This window comes from Lichenostomus cassidix, chromosome W (assembly GCF_008360975.1).
Source record: "Lichenostomus cassidix isolate B80296 chromosome W, HeHo_3.0, whole genome shotgun sequence".
Classification (NCBI taxonomy): domain Eukaryota; kingdom Metazoa; phylum Chordata; class Aves; order Passeriformes; family Meliphagidae; genus Lichenostomus; species Lichenostomus cassidix.
Genome location: NC_139510.1, coordinates 14,967,695 through 14,987,488, shown reverse-complemented (window position 1 = coordinate 14,987,488; position 19,794 = coordinate 14,967,695). Strand labels below are relative to the sequence as shown.

Genomic DNA, 19,794 nt, shown 5'->3' with positions numbered 1-19,794 from the left:
CGTGTGTGGCTGGACCAGAAGTGCCTGCCTCGGGACCCCGGATGGGGTCCGGGCTTCCCAGTCACCCGGCAGCCAACATGGCGGAGGCGGCGTGGGGACATTTCGGTCACAGACAGGTACCGGTTCCCCATGCGGGTTCTATGGCGAATGCAGCCCTGGCACAGCATGCTGGAGCTGTGCCGGCGTGCTTGGCGAACATGCCCGGTGGCGCGCTGGTGATGCCGCCGTCCCCCTGCCCCTACCCCGACCCTGTCACTGCGCAGTTTTTCAGTGAGGACACTGCGTCCAGCCAGTCACTGTCATTTGTGATGGGGCATGCTGATAGCAAGCCTTATACTGATGACTCAGACAGTGACAAGCGAAGAAGAAAAGACATTGGGTTCTAAGTAACCTCTGGAGACGCCGCAACGGCGTGGGAATATTCCGCCCGCATGACTCCCTGCAGTTCTGGGAATCAGTCAAGCAGGATGTGCTGGATGAGGGAGACTGGGCACTTATAGAGAAGATAGGGATGCCAAAACAGCGGGAGGGCTGTGAATCTGCTACAGCAGGTCTGGGTGATGCTGGCTTCCCGCAAGGGGGTGCTCAGACTTTTCCGGTGTTTGTGCCTGGCCCGGATGCCATGGACACAAGGAACAGCCACACCTCCATTGCATGGCGGGTCACAAATGACTTAGCGACCAAGGTAGGGACCTTTGGAGTCTCTCCCCCGGTCGTGATGCAAATTCTTAGAGTGATAAATAGTGATTTACTTGCTCCATTTGATATTATGTATCTGGCTCAGGTGCTGTTTCACCCCATGCAATACAGCGCCTTTGAGGACAATTGGAAAGCGACGGTTGATGAACAGCTGAAGAAAAATATGTCCTTACCTTCCGAGGACCCTAGGCGCATGGTTGGGGCTGATGTCCTCATGGGTAAGGGACCTTTCACTAACCCCAACATTCAAGCTGCTTGGGATCCTCGGATCCTGGAGCAAGCCCAACAGCTTGGTATGGGAACCATTTTGAAAACTATAGAGATGGTCGCCCCACAAACACGGTACACAAAGATACAACAGGGGCAATCTGAGCTTTTCCTGACATTTATTGAGAGGCTGGCAGCAGTTTTGGAAAAGCAGATTGAGGATCCATCGCTGAGACAGATTTTGTGCAAACACTCGGCAAGAGACAATGCCAATGACGAGTGTAGAAGGATCATCAATGCCCTACTGGGGGATCCTTCTGTCACAGACATGATGCGAGCTTGTGCCAGAGTGCAGTCAGAAAATCAGGGGAAATCCGTTTTGGCTGCATTTCTGTCCTCGGATCAGGGACCCCCTGATCAGGGGCAAAAACAGCCAAAGGCTGGGAACAAATGCAAACGAGTCAAATCAAAGCAGAAAGAGAATTTGGAGAAAAAGGGAAATTCGGGGACCGAGACTCCTCAATGTAAGAGGTGTGGTAGGCCAGGTCACACTTCAGACTATTGCAGGTCGCAGTACCATGCAGATGGTTGACCCCTGTCGGGAAACATGAAGAGGGGTGCAAAAAGGGGGATTTGCCCCCTGTCACGACAGTTCCCCCAGAACAGGGTGACGGCCCAGGCCTTCCCAGTCAATGTGAAGGAGGCACCCAAGGCTCAGCCCGAGTCAACGCCTACACCGCAGCAACAGTTGTCTTAGAATCTGGCGATGCCCACAGGGTTCCCTTGGATGTGGACGGTCCCCTGGATCAAGGGGCCGGTGCACTGCTTATGGCAGGGCCTGAGGCCATCAGCCAAGGGATCCTTGTTCTTCCGGTAGACATAGATGCTGATTTCAAGGGCCAACTTCATGCTACGGTTTCCACATCAGACGCCCCTGTCACCATTCCTGCAAAGACTCATTGCTCACTTATTGCCTTGTGAGTCTTCTGTTCCCAGGGTAGACCAGCAAGTTGGTGGAGGTGACAGCGCTGAACTGCCAGGACTTCCGCAGGTCTACTGGGCTGCAACTATCTCTAATGAGTCACCACAGATGACTTGTACCCTCATCATGCCGAAAGCACGTCCACATCGAATTCGAGTCCGAGGTTTGATCGATACAGGTGCCGATGCAACGATCCTTTCCTCCACTTCATGGCCTCCTTCATGGCCTTTATCCCTTGTGGGACGGAATATCGTGGGGCTGGGAGGAACCACACAGAGGCGACTGAGTAAGCGACCTGTGTTGGTGAAGGATCCAGAGGGTCACACGGCCTCCATTCGGCCTTATGTCACTCCAGCTCCAGTGAACCTCTGGGGACGGGACGTGTTGGCAGCTTGGGGGATGCGAATCACAACAAATTTTTAATAGGAGTCACTGTGTGCAAGGGCGCACCATATTCCACGCTATCTTTGCGATGGCTGACCAAAACACCTATATGGGAACCACAGTGGTCCCTGCCAAAAGACAAATTAGTCGCCCTTTGTCAGCTGGTTCAGGAGCAACTGAAACAGGGACACATAGAACCTTCTACCAGTCCCTGGAACACCCCAGTTTTCATGATTAAGAAAAAATTAGGGAAATGGAGACTGTTGCAAGATCTCCGAAAAGTTAATGCAGTGATGGAAAGTATGGGGAGCATACAGCCTGGCATGCCTTCACCCACGATGATTGCCACACAGTGGGAAATCTTGATTGTTGATTTGAAGGATTGTTTTTTTACAATCCCTTTGCACCCCAATGACAGACCAAAATTTGCCTTTACTGTGCCTGCAATTAACAATGAGGAGCCTGTAAAGCGATTTCAGTGGAAAGTGTTACCTCAGGGCATGAAGAATAGCCCGACTATCTGTCAATGGTATGTCGCTCAGGCCTTGTCCGGAATATGTGAGCAGTTTCCTGAGGCACTCTGCTACCATTATATGGATGATATCCTGGTGGCAGCATCCACCCAGGATGAGTTGCAGAGGTTACAGCCTCGACTGCTCGAACCCTTGCATTCCTATGGGTTGCAAGTTGCTCCAGAAAAGGTTCAACAACAGCCTCCTTGGAAATAGTGGGGAGTCAAAATTTTGGATCGGACCATACAGCATCAAGAGGTGCAGTTTTCAGACACTATTAAGACTCTGAATGATGCCCAAAAATTGCTAGGCATCATCAACTGGTTACATCTGTATTTGGGACCGACCAATGCACAACTTTCCCCACTTTTTAATATTTTAAAGGGGGACTCTGATCTAAACTCACCTCGGCAATTGACTCCTGAGGCGCGACGGGTGCTGAATGAAGTGCAACAAGCTGTTTCTGCTCATCAGGTTTATCGAGTAGATCCCTCTACTGATATCACTGTTTTCATTACTGCTCCAGACCTCCATCCTACAGGTATCATTGGCCAGTGGAACAAACAATGGGATGATCCTTTGCACATCCTGGAATGGGTCTTTTTGCCCCATCAGCCAAAAAAGACAGCACCCACGTTGTTTGAGTCGATAGCTTGCCTGATAACTAAATGCCGTTATTGGTGTTTACAATTGATGGCAGCTGATCCTGCAACGATTGTTGTTCTGGTACCATGGGACAATTTTGAATGGAGTCTTGCTAACAGCGCTCTTTTGCAAAGTGCACTGCAAAGTTTCTCAGGGCAGATTGCTTATCATCTGCCCAGCCACAAATTACTACAGCTGGCAAATTCAGTCAATCTTATGTTGTGGCCAAAGAACAGCCGGGTGCCAGTTCACGGACCCACCATCTTCACGGATGGTTCTGGGAAAGCAGGAAAGGCCTTGTTACCTGGAAGGAAGGATCTGAGTGGCAAGTGCTGAAAGGCCACGAGACAGGCTCTGCTCAACTGGTTGAATTGAAAGCAGTTGCCATGGCTTTTCAGCAGTTCTCTCAGGTGCCTTTGAATCTGGTCACTGACTCTGCTTATGTAGCGGACATAACCAAACATTTGGATTGTTCACTTTTAAAAGAAGTCAGTAATGCGGCTCTGTTTTCGCTAGTGCGAACCTTGTGGAAGGCGATTCAGGCTCGAGTGCATCCATATTATATTTTGCACGTTCAAAGCCACACCAATCTACCAGGTTTTATAACAGAAGGCAATGCCAGGGCTGACATGCTAGCCAACCCTACATGGGTGGCACCTCAGCCTGACAAAATTGCACAAGCCAAGGCATCTCCCAATTTCTTTCATCAGAGTGCACATACCCTGCAGAAGCAGTTTCAGTTGACGCCAACTGAAGCTCGTGACATTGTCAGTGCTTGTGCTGACTGCCATGGACTCGCTGCACCTCTTCCACCAGGGGTAAACTCCAGAGGTCTGAAGGCCTTGCAGTTGTGGCAGACAGATGTGACACACATCCCTGAATTTGGCCGAGTCAAGTATGTGCATGTGTCTATTGACACTTTCTCCTCAGCTATGTGGGCAACTGCTCATACTGGAGAAAAAAGTCATGATGCCATTGCCCATTGGAAATTAGCCTTCTCGGTCCTGGGGGTGCCAGCCACTGTGAAAACCGACAATGGTCCTGCCTACGCCTCGCAGAAGGCAGTTCTTACACCTATGGGGTGTAGACCACACATTCGGTATTCCGCATTCTCCTACTGGCCAAGCCATTGTTGAACGCGCTCATGGTACTCGGAAGCGTGTTTTGGAAAGGCAAAGAGGGGGAATGCATGGGGAAACACCAGAGTCGATTGGAAAAAGCTTTGTACACCATCACCTTACAGTGCCACCGAATTCGAATAATCCTGTGATTTTGAACCATTTTCTCTCATTGCAGTCGTCAGGCGAGCTGTGTTTGCCCCGGGCGAAGGTATGGGTACGGAACCTACTTACTAATACCTGAGAAGGCCCACATGAGCTTATTGCTTGGGGTCGGGGGTATGCTTGCGTCTCCACAGATACTGGGGTACAATGGCTGCCTGCAAAATGCGTCCGCCCTGACCTGCGGCTCCAGAGACAGAACCAGCAACCTCAAAATAACAACCAGAATGCAGAACACCAACCAAGTGATCCTTCTGATGATGATGAAGACGCCGACCATCAGGAAGCCGGTCCTTCCACAAGCAGAGACTGAAATTTATTTTATGGAATCAGAAAGCAAGGACTTTGAATGCATGTTTTAATTGAATTAGTGATTTGAATGTAGAATTAGGTTTTATAGATGCTCTATCCAAGGTGTTGCTGAGAGTCTCTCTGTTCACCTTAAATCAGCATCTGGTTTGGGCTCTGTTCGGTGGCTGGCCACCACTGGACTGACCCCTTCTCGATTTTAGCTAGGCTCTGTTTGGTAACTGGCCACTACCAAGCAGATCCTTCATGCTGATCCACAGGGGTTCACAAGCAATGCCTTCTGTTCTTAAATAAAAAGGGGGAGCTGTGGTAGCACAGACTCTTTCCCATGGGAATTTCTCTTCTTCTTCCTGTGTTTTTATAAATAAAGATAAAGTTTTAATGTTATTGAAACGGTCTTTGGAAGATAGGCAGTTCAAGCCTGGCCAATCGGCCTAGGGGGAGGTTTTGAATTGGCCCAATCTGAACGACCAGTGAAAGTCTATATAAGTTCTTAAAATAATTAATAAATTCAGAATTGTGTCCACCTGAGAATCTGTCTGGGCTCTTCACTCCTCTAGCGGTTCAACAGCGACAACTGGAGGAGACTGGATCATATTAATTGGTGAAGAAACCAATGGGTTCTGGGGTCCTGGTGTTATTTTATCTTTTCGTCCCCACCCCGCAAATGATCTGAATTCGATAACAAGCAGGGTGGCATTCTGGGCTGGCAAAATAGATGTGCAGGAGAGAGGAGACCCTCTAGTAATACCTATTAGTACTTTGTCTGAGCTCTTCCCTGCTATTTCAAAAGCTGCTTGTGTCCAAGCTATGCATGAGCATCAACCTATTAATGCTTCTATTACTGCAGGTGTGCACAGTAATGATTTAGGGGGGCTAGAATTTATTAATTTTGGGGAACTAGAAGCTGGATAATAATAATAACTTTTGAACTGATTTAGAAGGCCAGAGATTGGATAATGATTTACTAAGATTTGCTTGCTGAAGACAATGTATCATTTGCTTAATGATTTTGTGCCTACCTAGTAACAGGGAGAATATAAAGAAGAAAGCCATATAATTGAGAAAAACTACTGAGTGTGACTGAACATCCTGCCCTCAGACCCCAGAACTGGTACAAGTTAGTTCTAAGGTTTGGATTTTGACCAAGAACCAAGGGAGCATGCGCAAGGAGACAAGGTGAAGAGTTCATCTAGAGGAATACTCCGGTTACTTTCTCCCATGACCACTGCCTCAATTAATCCATGACACTGCACCTGCTTGAGCATATTTAAATGAACTGTGAACTCATTATAATACGAAGCAGGGATAGGTAATGAATATGTATAGGGGCTTTGTGTAACTTTATGCATATGTAACCTGTAACCTAATATAAACCTAGTGAAGTGCTGCTGAGGTGTGCATGCCTTTGGAGGGGCTACCCCCCATGCACCCCAGCTGGAATAAATGCATACCTACTTCATAACTATTTGAGTTGTGGAGTCAATCTGCGCCTCATTTTGGTGACCCAGGTGGACAAAGTTTGCCTGGCTGCAGGATCGACTGAGGGGCTGACATCCTAGGCACGCCCCAGGATTTTCCTGGAGGACCTCCGCTCCTTGGCCGCTCACTGCAGGGGCAAACAACGACCATCTGATATGGCGGACAAACAGTATGTTGTTTTGGGTATAGGGAAGCCTGTAAATGGTATACGCATGTCTAGGGCTGCTGATAAGTCACAGAGAGACGTCTCTGTGCCCAGCACTGTCTCTGAGTGGGTTAAGCTTGCAAGCGACTGGCTAGGGGAACCGGGAACCAGTGAGGTAATTTGCCGTCCTTAGCTGGCAGGAGGGGATTCACTGACCGATAGGGTGGCCGCTAGCAATCCTGGGGGTGGATCGAGTGAATTCCAAAAGAAACTAGTTTGAACTGTTGTTAACACTGGTGTTGTGTTTGTGTGTGTGAGTGTGTATATGAGATGCAGATTAAATAGTTTGAATTTGTGAAGCAAGTGAGGGATTGGCTGGTGAAGAGATGAAGCAAGTGGTTTAATAAAGTTGGAATGAATATTTGGGTATGGTTGTGAATTATTAGCTTTGGTGTATTAGTGTTGGGTTTTGGAATTTTTGTTGCAATTTGTTGTTGTGTTTGCAAAAAGTGTTTATTGTGTTGTAATAAGTGTTTATTGTTGTGTTAGGGTAAGGGTATGTTGTGTGTAATTGTTTGAGATTTTTATAAAGCTTTGGGTGAGTGTATGCAGTTGATTGAAATTGTAGTGGCAAGTGAATAAAGGAAAACTTTACACCGTGGCCAATTAGAAGACACTGTCTTTTCTCGGTGGCTATATCAAAGGAGCATAGCCCCCAGACTTTTGGCTTTATGTGGATATAGTACAGCAGCTGAGCCACAGTATGATTAGTGGGTTTTAACACAGTGTCAGGTTTGCAGGCTTGCGGAGTTAGGAGATATTATTTTTTACCAACTTGTTAGAGAACGACTGGGCAGGTTGTAAAGAATATAAAGTTGGAGCATTATAAAAGTTTTGTGTGGACAAAAAACAGCTAGTCCCTTGTTAGCAGTGCAATTTTAGAAAAATATTGAGAATATTGAGTTAATTTATTCAGTGGAAAAAAACCCAAAAAAACAGGAGCATACAAAGAGTGGCTGGTTTTTTTTATTTTTTCCTCCCTCTTAGTAATTTATCTTGACCTTTCCTTTTTTTTTCTTCTCTCTATCATTCATAGCAGCTTGACTTTATCGAAAGAGACACGCTTATTATTGTGACAGTGGTCAGAAGCAGTTATTATTGTCTAAGTGTGTGGAAAGAGTCATTTAGTTCCTGAAACCTGGTCAGTGTGGGAGGAAAATTGGAAAAAAACAGTAAGGCAGTGTGAAAAGACATTTGCCTGGAAAAGAGATAAAACCAAGAGAAGGAAGTAGATAAGATGGGAACTGGGCAAAGCAAAGAAGTTCCTAAAAAAACTCCACTTAGCTGTGTTTTAGCACATTGGAAGGAAATTGCAGGGAGCAGAGGTATAGAAGATAAAAGGACTCTTATCAAATTTTTGACTCAGTAGTGGCCTTTGAACAAGCTAGATGACAGAATTAAATGGCCTCTTCATGGGTCTTTAGAATATAACACACTATTACTGTTAATGTTGTTTTTAAGAAAGAAAGAAAGGGAAAACATGAGCAAGAACCACCCAGACAGGGACCACCTAGACAAGGCCCACCTAAGTTAGGTAAAGGTCAGTGTGCTAACTGTAAGGAATTTGGTCATTGGAAGAACCAATGTCCAAAAAGAAAGCAGAATAACCAGCAAGGAAGATGAGGCCAAGAAGGGGTCGTCGCACATGTGAAAGAAGACTGAAGAAGACCAGAGGACTCCACCCTAGCGGATCCACTGGTTATAATGAAGCTAGGGGAAAAAGAAAAAGAAATAAAATTTTTGGTGGACACGGGGGAAACATATTCGGTTTTAAATAAAGATTTAATCCTGGTAGGGGATGATTACATCATGGTTAAAGGGGCAACTGGCCAATCTGAAAAAGCATATTTTTGTAAACCTTTAAAGTATAAACTGGGAAAGCAATGGAGTATTCACAATTTTTGTACATGCCCAGATCTCCAAAAGCCCTTTTGGGCAGAGATCTGTTAGAACAGTTATGAGCAACCATTTCATTCAAAGATGGGGAAATTACTCTGGAGGTAAATGATCAAGAATATGTTGAGGTAATAAGCTTGATGCAAACAGATACAGTGGGTAAGGGAGAGATTAGTGAAGAAATCATGAACCAAGTATTCCCTGGTGTATGGGCAACAAACATACCTGGAAGAGCTAAAAATGCACCCCTGATACAAATTAAGTTGAAAGAAGGGAAACAACTAGTTAGAGTTAAACAATACCCCTTTGAGAAAGAAGACAAGGAAGGAATTAGCCCAGTGATTGAAAACTTTTTACAGCTAGGGCTATTGAGAGAGTGCAAATCTGATTTCAACACCCCCATTTTACCAGTCCGGAAGCCTGATGGGTCATATTGGGGGGTACAAGACTTAAGGGCAGTAAGCAAAATAACTGAGGACCTCTATCCTGTGGTATCAAACCCTTACATACTATTAACTGAGCTAACAACTGAACTAACCTGGTTTACTGTTTCAGATTTGAAAGATGCCTTCTTTTGCCTCCCTCTCCATGAAGCCAGCCAGAAAATATTCGCATTTGAATGGGAAAATCCCAAAAGGGGACGCAAAACTCAGCTCACTTGGACGGTGTTGCCTCAAGGATTCAAGAACAGTTCCACCCTATTCAGGGATCAACTAGCAAAGGACCTGGAATCCTGGGAAGCCCCCTCTGAAGAAGGGAAGCTATTGCAATACATAGATGACATCTTAACAATTACCCAGACAGAAGAATCCTGTGTACTCTGGACAGTAAGTTTACTAAATTTCCTGGGGCTCCAGGGGTACAGGGTGTCCAAGAAAAAGGCTCAAGTAGTAAAACCAAAAGTAATTTACTTGGGTTATGAAATCAGTGCTGGGCAGCGAACTCTGGGACAAGACCGGAAGGAGGCCATCTGCCAAACCCTGAGACCCCAGACTGTGAAAGAGTTACGGACTGCTTTGTGGATGACAGGATGGTGTAGGCTTTTGATCCTTAGTTATGAGGTCCTTTTAAAACCTTTGTACAAGCTCATCACAAAAGAAAGCAGAGACCTTCAGTAGATGAAAGAGCCCACGAGAGCCTTCAAACAGCTGAAGAATGCCCTGATGTCAGCTCCAGCTCTGGGACTTCCAGATGTGAGTAAACCATTCTTTCTGTTTTCCCATGGAAAACAGGGGATTGCTCTGGGAATACTAGCACAAGACCTGGGCCCATATCGATAGGCAGTTGCTTATTTCTCTAAGCAACTAGATGCAGCAGCAAAAGGGTAGCCCGGGTGCCTCAGGGCTGTCGCAGCAGTCGTGCTAAACATCCAAGAGGCACGCAAGTTTACCTTAGGCCAGAAAATTACTGTGCTAGTGTCCCATACAGTGTCTGCAGTGCTGGAAGTGAAAGGCGGACACTGGCTCTCCCAACAGAGGTTCCTAAAATACCAAGCCATCATGGTGCAGCAGGACCATGTGGAAATAGTGGTCACTAATATTGTCAATCCAGCTTCTTTCCTCAGCAGAAATGACAGAGAGCAGGTACACCATGACCGCCTGGAAACTATTGAGGCCACATACTCCAGTCGTCCAGATCTGAAGGATACACCTTTGGAGGTTGCAGAGACCTGTTTTACCAATGGAAGCAGCTACATCGTCAGTGGACAGTGACATGCAGGGTATGCAGTTACCACCATCAAGGAGGTAATAGAATTGGAACCCCTACCAAGAAACACCACTGCCCAAAATGCCAAAATAATCGCTTTAACCTGTGCTTTAGAATTGGCAAAAGGAAAAAGATAAACATTTATACAGACTCAAGGTACACATTTGGAGTTGTACATGCACACGGAGCCATTTGGAAAGAAAGGGGACTGTTGAATGCCCAAGGAAAAAACATTAAACATTCACAAGAGATAATCTGACTGTTGGAAGCAGTCCAGCTACCCAAAAAAGTAGCAATCATGCACATTAAGGCACACCAGAATATGAACTCAGAATTAGAGGAAGGAAATGATCTGGCAGACAGAGAGGCAAAAGAAGCAGCAAAAGGTGAGGTGACAACTGAAGGGGCTTTTATTCCAGACAGCCAAATCTCCCTAGAAGGTAAGCCAACCTATGATAAAGAGGACAGAAAACTAATTGAAGATCAGGATGGGTCATATAATGAAGAGGGTTGGGCTATTACTGCACAAGGGAGGTTGTTCATTCCCTCTCATTTAATTTGGGCCTTGGTAAGGGAAGAACACCAAAAGACACATTGGGAAATAGATGCCTGACACAGATATTTAATTGAAAATATTATCGCCAGGAATTTGTACGCTACCATCACACAGGTAACCTGACAGTGTGACATTTGCCTCCAGACTAACCCTAAAATTATCCCCAAACCAAAATTGGGCCAAATTGAAAAAGGGAATGGGACTGGACAGCAGTGGCAAATTGATTTTTTGGAACTCCCAAGAAAAGATGGGGTATCAATATTTCTTGGTATTTACAGATACCTTTTCAGGGTGGCCAGAAGCCTTCCCCACCAGAACTGCCAAAGCCCGAGAGGTAACCAAGGCATTGCTGCAGGAGATAATACCATACTGTGAGCATGGAAAACACATAATCACTGGATTATTATATGCAGGTGCTTTTATTGAAGAGCTCTGGAAGTCAGGGGTACAGACGAACCCAAATCTGACTCCGACATGGATTTGAAGTGGACACATTTTATACCCTTTCCTTACATAACTGTTGTATAATCATATGTTAATCATCAACTTGATATTGTTATATTGTTTTTCCCCAAGCATGACTTTAAGCCCCCTCTTCCCACAATATTTCTGATTTATTACACAGGTGCAAGTTCACATAATTTAGCTAAGACAATTCCCAATATTTTCTAAGCAATCATCATATTCAATGTCATCATGTACTTGTACACTTAGGTATGCAGGTGCAGGTTCACATGATTTAACAATTGCAGTAACTAAAACGCCCACTCCCGTTCCCAAGGCCTACTTTAGCTACCACGATTTTAGAAACATTTTAACCCTATGCTATCAACACTTCAGAGTTCCAGCCACGATGTCCTCAGATAGAGGACCACATTTCATTTCAAAGGTGGTACAACAAGTTAGCCATCATTTGGGCATAGATTGGGAGCTTCACACCCCATACCACCTGCAATCAAGTGGTCAGGTGGAGAAAATGAACCACCTAATCAAACAGCAAATTGTAAGATTGGGGCAAGAAGCCAATTTAACATGGCCCCAATCTCTTCTGCTTGCTTTATTACGAATTCAGACTAAACCCAGAGCCAAAGAAAAACCAAGTCCTTTTGAGATGCTCTATGGGAGACCATACGGAGTACAGAAAGGACTATCCACCCAAGTTGGAGAGGAAACACTGACCACCTATATAGTGGCCTTGAGTAAGCAACTCAGGAAAATTGAAAAGCATGTGGCTGGAACTCAGAGTCGAGGTCTAGACAGTCCAGTACACAACATTCAACCGGGAGATTATGTCTATGTTTAGTGTCTTACAGAGAAAACTTTGGAGCCACAGTGGGAAGGACTGTTCCAAGTACTCTTTATCACTTTCACTGCGATCAAAGTCAGAGAACAGAATGCCTGGATTCATCATACTTGAGTGAAGAAGGCTCCAGAGACCCCTTGGAAAGTGGCTTCTGATGATAGTGAACTGGAATTGAAATTTACCTGGGTAAAATGAGTCCAATTAGAAAAATTGTTTTAGTTGGTTTTCTCACAATTATAATTATAATTCAAGGAAAGGAAGGTACCTCTAGACAGAGCAATACTGAATGGCCTTGGTCACAAGCCCTCATAGGGCATTCCAGCTTTTATGGAAGCTACCCTAGAGATAGCCATCCAAATTTAGCTGCAACTGTAATGCATGATAAAATTTACCATCCGTCTGAATGGGTCTGGGGTCAAGATGAATGGATCATGACCCTACCTGGTATCATTAATGAAAAAATCCAAGTGGGATGCAGAAAAGTGGAACCTGGTTTCCAATATGAAAAAGCCTCTTCTGTTTCAGTTTTTGGCAATTTTTTAGAACTCAGTGTGGCATCCAAAATCCGCTCCAGCATCTCGAGAGAAATATGTCCTACTGAAGATTGGGAGTATATTAAACAGGATGCTTTTGCCTTGTGTTGTCTCCAGAAATTCACCGGTAAAAATACTTCCGGAGACCCAAGTGACATTAATATAGAAATTACCAAGTCTTATAAAGAAGAGCAAAGTGACTGCTGGTTCAATCTTATATAGTTAATCCTTTTTATGTAGTGTGCAATTGGAGACCTGAACCTGACCCAAAGACTCAACCATCAGTATTAGATTTAACTCAGAAATTCAAAATTAATATTGTAGCCAAACCAAAACAAGATTCCTCCCAAATTAACATTTCCATTCCTCCCAAACTAGCACTTCAACCCAAAATTTACGAAGTTGGCCCATATGTAATAAGAAACATGGGCCAACAACAATTGTTGTTTAACCCAGAGTGGTCTCTTAAGCGTGTAGAATTATTGATGCAAATTAATATTTCTAAAATTCAACCAGCTCGCTCTTCTCTTTTAAAGACATCCTTTGAGGGCTGGACAACATGGTTACAGAAGCAAGAGCCCTTCAGGAGAAGAACACAAAGAGATTTAACTACAGTGTTGAGAACAGAATTGGGTATTTTAAATGGGATTGATTCAGAGATATTAATGAATAAGTTGGCCACCACAACGAGTGACCTAACAAAACTGAAACAGCCTTTACAATCTTCTTTACTAGCATTAAGAAACGGTCAGTGGCAAATTTCAAAAGTACTCCCCGATTTTGCAAAGGCCAACAAACAGGACCATAAATTAATAATAAACACACAGTGCAGTTCAGGATAATGTATCTCTAGCTCTTAGCTGCATACAAGCACAATTATGGATGCAATCAGCAGCCTCCTTAATTATAAGAGAAGGAAATGAAGGTGTTTTCCCTACTGAAATTCAAAAAGCTGTTTGGGATAATGCCAGTAAGCTAGAAAAGAAGCTCCAATCCTGGTGGACTTTAGTAAACTTCACCTATGACCCAATTACTAACACGGCTACAGCCTTTATGCTTACTATACATGTGGGAACTGACAACTAGCCTGCCTTTGCTCACAGACACCAGCCGTGTTGCAAGCAGATTGGTACCCATGAGAAACAGAAGCAAGAAACCAAAACAAGACCAGGAATACAACTTGGAATGCAACACCTGCAAAAGGGAGTCTGTTGCTCACAGAATGTGTGTGCTAGGAATAGCCCATCCAATGATGCTGTACAATAACAGGGTAGAACCAATAGCTTTATGGCACAAATATTAGAAAACAGTATAAAAGAGACTTTGTAGTAATAAATGATGCCTATGTCTTCCTTTCTACTTGGCCTGGAGTTGTGTCTTTGTGTGTCGTTCTGTTGGAAAACGCAGTTTTCCAGCAAAACTTATGCTAACTGAATATACCTGAGCAGGGCCTCAGCATACTCAGGCCTCAGTAAAATCCTAACAAGCTACAGTGGCTTGTTTGCCTGAGAATGTTCTGTGGGAAGAATGTCATGGGAAAGAATAGGGAGTCAGAAATGTTATGAGAAAGAAAAAGGGAGTTACCAGGAGGATCCCTGAATGTGTGAGAACAGACTGCAGGTGTGTGTGTAGCTATAATTAGTAGCATCTGTAACAGTATATAACTCTCTCGTTTGGTGAAATAAAATGGAGCTTACTCTATATCTCATATTGAGACTGCCGTGAGTTCCCTCTCGTCGCGACGTTATCGTTCCCATCTCGAAACAGCGATATATATGTAATGCCACAATTTATGTCATTCACCCCATTGTTGCTTTAGGATTGAACCACAATGGAGCCTTCTGAACATAGAGTATGGGCCCAGATGGTTGATAAGAAATGGCAAACTGTAAATTTAGAATCATGCATTACACGAGAACAACAAGGGTTTATCTGTGAGAGTAATACAATTAACGCCAAAGACATATGTCTGGATGTTGAGCAAAGCATTTGCCACTTTGAGGTTCACCCAGATACTTGTCAGAGAACAGTACTTGTATATATTGGTCAGGGTTGTGTTTGCTTAAGAACAATTTGTGTTTTTATAGAAATAGATAATGATAACATAACCTTGGATGTTAAGAATCATTTTAATTTTCGTATTTGTAATTTTGTGAAAATTATTTGGTATGGCTTTTCATATTTGGCACCAGTTGTATCTCACCAATTAATAAAGTCCAATTACACAATGTATCATGAATTATCACCAACACATATTGGGATGAACCTTACATTGGTAAGACAATTAGTAGAGCATCAGGACTTGATTAACATCCTAAAAGAAATTCAAAAAAGTAGAAAGAAAACTTTAATAACCATTCATCACAATGCAGAAGAAATAAGCAGAGTCTTACAAAGAGTGAGACAAGATGCAGATCATCACTGGTGGGATGTGCTTTTTAGATGGTCACCCACTGCAACTGGTATCCTTAACACGTTATGTCACCCCATAATTGTTTTACTAATTTTGGCAGGTATTAGCCTTGTGCTATTTGTTATGTTACTTGCTTGGAGTTGTAGGATGTTAAAGACATTATCCATTTTAACCACTTTATCAAATGTACATGGAAAGGCATTAAGAGATGCTTATCGTAGAAGCTTGTTAGAAGAAGAATCCATTTATTAGTAAAAGAATTTACTAACTTTATAGAAAAGGGGGGACTGATTCAGGGGGCTAGAAGTTGAATAATAATTTTCTGGAACTAATTTAGGAGGCCAGAGGTTGGATAATGATTTACTAGAAGGTGCTTGCATAAAACAATATATCATTTGCTTAACGGTTTTTGTGCTTACCAAGCAGAAAGAGAGGATACAGAAACGAATGCCAAATAATTGATAAAAATTAGCCACTGTGACTAAATATCCTGCTTTTGGACCCCAGAACCAGCTCAAGTCAGCTCTAAGGTTTGGACTTGGACCAAGAACTCAGGGAGCATGCGCAAGGAGACAGGGTGAAGAGTTCATCCCGAGGAGACTTCATCTCCCAGAGACCCCCAAGACCCCTGCCCACAATTTATCAAGTGGCACTGCCCCCGTGCAAGCATATTTAAATGAACTTTGAGCTCAATATAATATGAAGCGGAGATAGGTAATGAATATGTATACGGGCATTGTGTAACTTCATGCATATGTAACCTGTAACCTAATATAAACCCAGTGAAGTGCTGTTGACGGTGTGCATGCCTTTGGAGGGGCTACCCCCCATGCACCTCCAGCACTGGAATAAACGGCATACCTACTTCATAACTTTTTGAGTTGTGGAGTTTATCTGAGTCTCAGTTGCTAAGTAATGCTTACCCTAAGACAAGGGCTTCATCACTGTGTCATGCTCTGCCACTGAGGAAGTGCACAATACACCATGAGGGAGCATAGCCAGGACAGCTGACCCAAACTGGCCAAAGGGATTTTCCATACCATGGAACATCATGTTTAGGATATAAACTGGGGGGAGCTGTTCATGAGCCACCAATCGGTGCTTGGGGACAGGCTGGACATCGGTTAGCAGGTGGTGAGAAATTGTATTGAGCATCACTTGTTTCTCTTGGGTTTTATTCCTCTGTCTCCCTTTTTCCTTGTATGATTATTATTTTAATAATTATTCACTTTTTTTCTGTTTTTAAATTGTTCTTATCTGAACCCACAGGTTTTATACTTTTTTTATTCTCCTCCCCATTCCACTGTGGAGGCGTGGGGAAGTGAGCAAGCAGTTGCATGGTGCTTAATTGCTAGCTTATGTTAAACCACAACAGCTCAGAGGACTTATTAAATGAGTCTTAGTAAAATAATAGTAACTCCTTAAAGTTGAACAAACTAGAGGAGCAGTTATGGAAAATGCTAGGTCTCCACAATAGTACAGAAATCTGATGAAAGCACATCCATATATATTTGCTTTGAACTTCTAAATCCAGCAATTTGAATGAATGCTTTAAAATATTGCTTTAAAATTAAAGGGTGTTTTTTAGTCTTTAATTTATAAAAAAACCCCAATGTTAGAATTATAGAGATAACAACGGAAGAGAAGAAGCACAGAGTCTTCCCAGGTCTGAAACTGAAGCAGCACAATTAAGGAAAGACTAACACTCTGTCTGCCTGTTTTCTTAAAATATGTAGAAAAACAAGACATGTATGCAAAAAAAATCTATTTTAAGAGACTGTCACTTTTTAAGTCAATTTTCAATCACCATCTCTAATGCTTTAGTGAGTAATTATTTAGTACTAGATTAATGGAAAAAATGCAACTAATACAAAAATAACTGTAAGCTGGAACTTTCCAGAAGATAATATATAAACAGCTAAACCCTCATTTTTGCTGCCAGTGTCGTCCTGTATTAAACTCAACAATCATAAAACTGCCATGACAATTTTTTCCTCTCTTGGGTAGTAAGAGTTCATGGTTTTAGAAAACATTGTGAAAACTGAAGTTCATAGATAGCTTCTCAACTGTAGTATTTACTTAAATAATACAGAATTGAAGTTGGATATGCCTCCTCAAACTAGGGGAAAAGTAGCTGCCTCCATATGTTGTCAGACAAGTTTATTAAGCTGTTTTATATTGAAGAGAGTACAGCAAAGAAAACATTACTAACATGCCTGGATCCTGCAATAAGACTTACCTACAAATGAAGCATTCTTGAATTTGAAATAAAAATAAATGCCTCATGCAGAGACATTTTTAGGAGTTTAAAATTAAACACAACTAAAAGTACATTTCTCTTACATTTAAAAAATCCCTTTTATACAGAGCTTTTAGTGTTCAATATCATTTTAATTGCACTTTTCAACATATAAAAATAAACCTAAGATACGGACTGAAAACTGTTTTCCTGTTTACATAATAGCAAACAAAATTAAGTTTTAGATTCTCTTTAGGTAATAACATTATTTTCAAATTTCAACTGTCCACATTTCATTCTCTGGTGAGAAAACTACATCACTCTGAAGTGAGCCCCTGCTGATTTACATTATTTTTGCTATTTGCAAATCCCAGCATTTGTTTCACTAAGTCCAATTCTCACTTTTAAAATTATGACAACACCAAAGGCCATAATCCACTGCTATAAAACTGAAAGTATCAAGTGGCAGATGGGGTCAATAATATGCTGCAATTTGCAGTAATTCATTGTTCAGAATTCATGTCTTTAAAACTATTTGGTTTACCATTATAATGCAGTTTTCAAAATAATAACAAAAAATTCATTACAAACTAACGACAGTGAAGCAGAGATTCTTCAGACCTAAAAGTAGAAGATACAGACATCACTATGTCATTACTGCTTGCAACAGTCATACACATGAATGAAAAAATAACTGGTCACAGTAATAAGGATAAGTATGCATTATATAAGAATTTTTATCATAAAAAACAGCCTTTACTTACTATCTCTTCCTCAGACCAAAAGAAAAATCACAGAAATCCCTAAATCCAAAAACTATTACAAAATACCAATTCATACTAAGGGCAACACAGATAAGCCACCATATGAAAAATAGATTTGCAGTTTCAAATTAATTTTAGGTATTGCCTTAGATGTACCTGAGCTGGAGAACCTTATCAAGCAATATAAGCATGCTTCAGACTGCAGAGTTTACCTTCTTAGCAGCAGATGTGTCACCGAATCTGTGGGAAAAAAATATAAAAGCCCTGCATCAACATTTTAATGTTAGTCAAGGCATTACTTTATTATCTGGCCAGGATGTTGTTTTGGCCAGGATGTACCACAGAAATCATCTCATCCACACATAGCCTGGGTGTGCAGAGAGAATCATTCCAGGATACACGCTTTTATCGGATTCTTCAGATATTTTATACAGTAAAAATACATAGGAAAGTGTCGCTGTTGAGCAGCTAGCAGAGTAATGAAAGCACCAGTTCTCAGTGGCAAGAAGGAATGACCTTTATTGTTTTGATTTCATCACATATATAGAGTTCTCAAAAGTCACCCAGATTGGTCAGTCAGAAGCCTTCCCCCAGGCCTGATTGGCCAGGCCTGCACTGCCCAAGTTCTGGGACACTGTTCCAACAACATCCAAACTTTATCTTTATTTATAAAACACAAGAAAATTTCTCATGGGAAAAACCTGTGCTAGCCACAGGAAAGCATTGGGTCAGTGTTCATTGGTCTAAAGTTGAGCAAACTCCCAGTATTCAGTTTCCTATTGGATCCAAATCTCTTTGCTTCTGATGCTAATTAGATTCTTCATTCTTCAGTTTTTCTTATCAGTCTTTTTTTTGGGCCAGGATGTCTTTAGCCCTGCTGGAGGTGGTCTGGGGTAGCTGTTTGTGATATCCATCATGTCTTGTTGATAACCACAAGGTCCTGACGGATGTTCTGTTAATAGTCTTTCTGGTTATCTTCGGGGTCACTCCCAATCTGTTGGTATGCTGAGTTCACCAGACCTCATCTGGTGGAGCAATGCCCTGGAAGAAACCTAAAATTCCTTTTCCCAGGGTAAAGACAAACAAAACCTTTGACTAAAGTTATACAACATTTTTAACCGGATATATTTTCCAACAGATGCACTTGAATGGTCAGCTCATTTCAGAGTTCAAGCTGTATGTAGGTTGCCACTGCTTGCCAGATAATTTAAAGATAGTTACATCTGAACTATCTGAAATTGCAATCAAAGAAATTAGCAGGCAAATAATGAGTAGGCATAACCCATGTCCCACCAATTTCTCAGGCATTGTTCAGATGTTTCTAGTTTCCAACTTAGGTGCTTTTTTCCCCTCTTAGTTCTAATTTTGAAACCTGAAAACCAAGATTTTTTTGCACACCATACTACTAATAGTGTTTGCAAACAAAATTTCATCCTTCACATCTGGGTTTACCATTTACTTCAATGAATTTATCTAAGCCATAGCCACCTCTATTTTGAGCTTGGAATTCTGCTTCATCCACTGTTGGGGAAGATGAAATAGGAAGGCCTTACAGATATGATAGCCTTGCAAAAGATGATGAGACTATGGAAAATATGAGCAAGATTGAAATGGAAACAAGATTCGAGTTGTAGAGCACCTAAGAGAACAATGGCATGACCAGGGCAGGTAACCCCCC

General features: G+C 42.6%; 2 long non-coding RNA genes across 2 annotated transcripts; both read left to right on the top strand.

Annotated features, from left to right (window-relative positions):
* LOC146425568 (uncharacterized) lies at positions 1 to 5,356 on the top strand. Its single transcript, XR_014846552.1, has 3 exons — positions 1 to 116; positions 3,169 to 3,325; positions 4,847 to 5,356. It is a non-coding gene; the product is annotated as an uncharacterized LOC146425568 (long non-coding RNA).
* A 964-nt stretch (positions 5,357 to 6,320) lies between these two features.
* Positions 6,321 to 12,537, top strand: LOC146425567 (uncharacterized). Its single transcript, XR_014846549.1, has 3 exons — positions 6,321 to 6,669; positions 9,157 to 10,346; positions 11,143 to 12,537. It is a non-coding gene; the product is annotated as an uncharacterized LOC146425567 (long non-coding RNA).
* Positions 12,538 to 19,794: the final 7,257 nt, after the last annotated feature.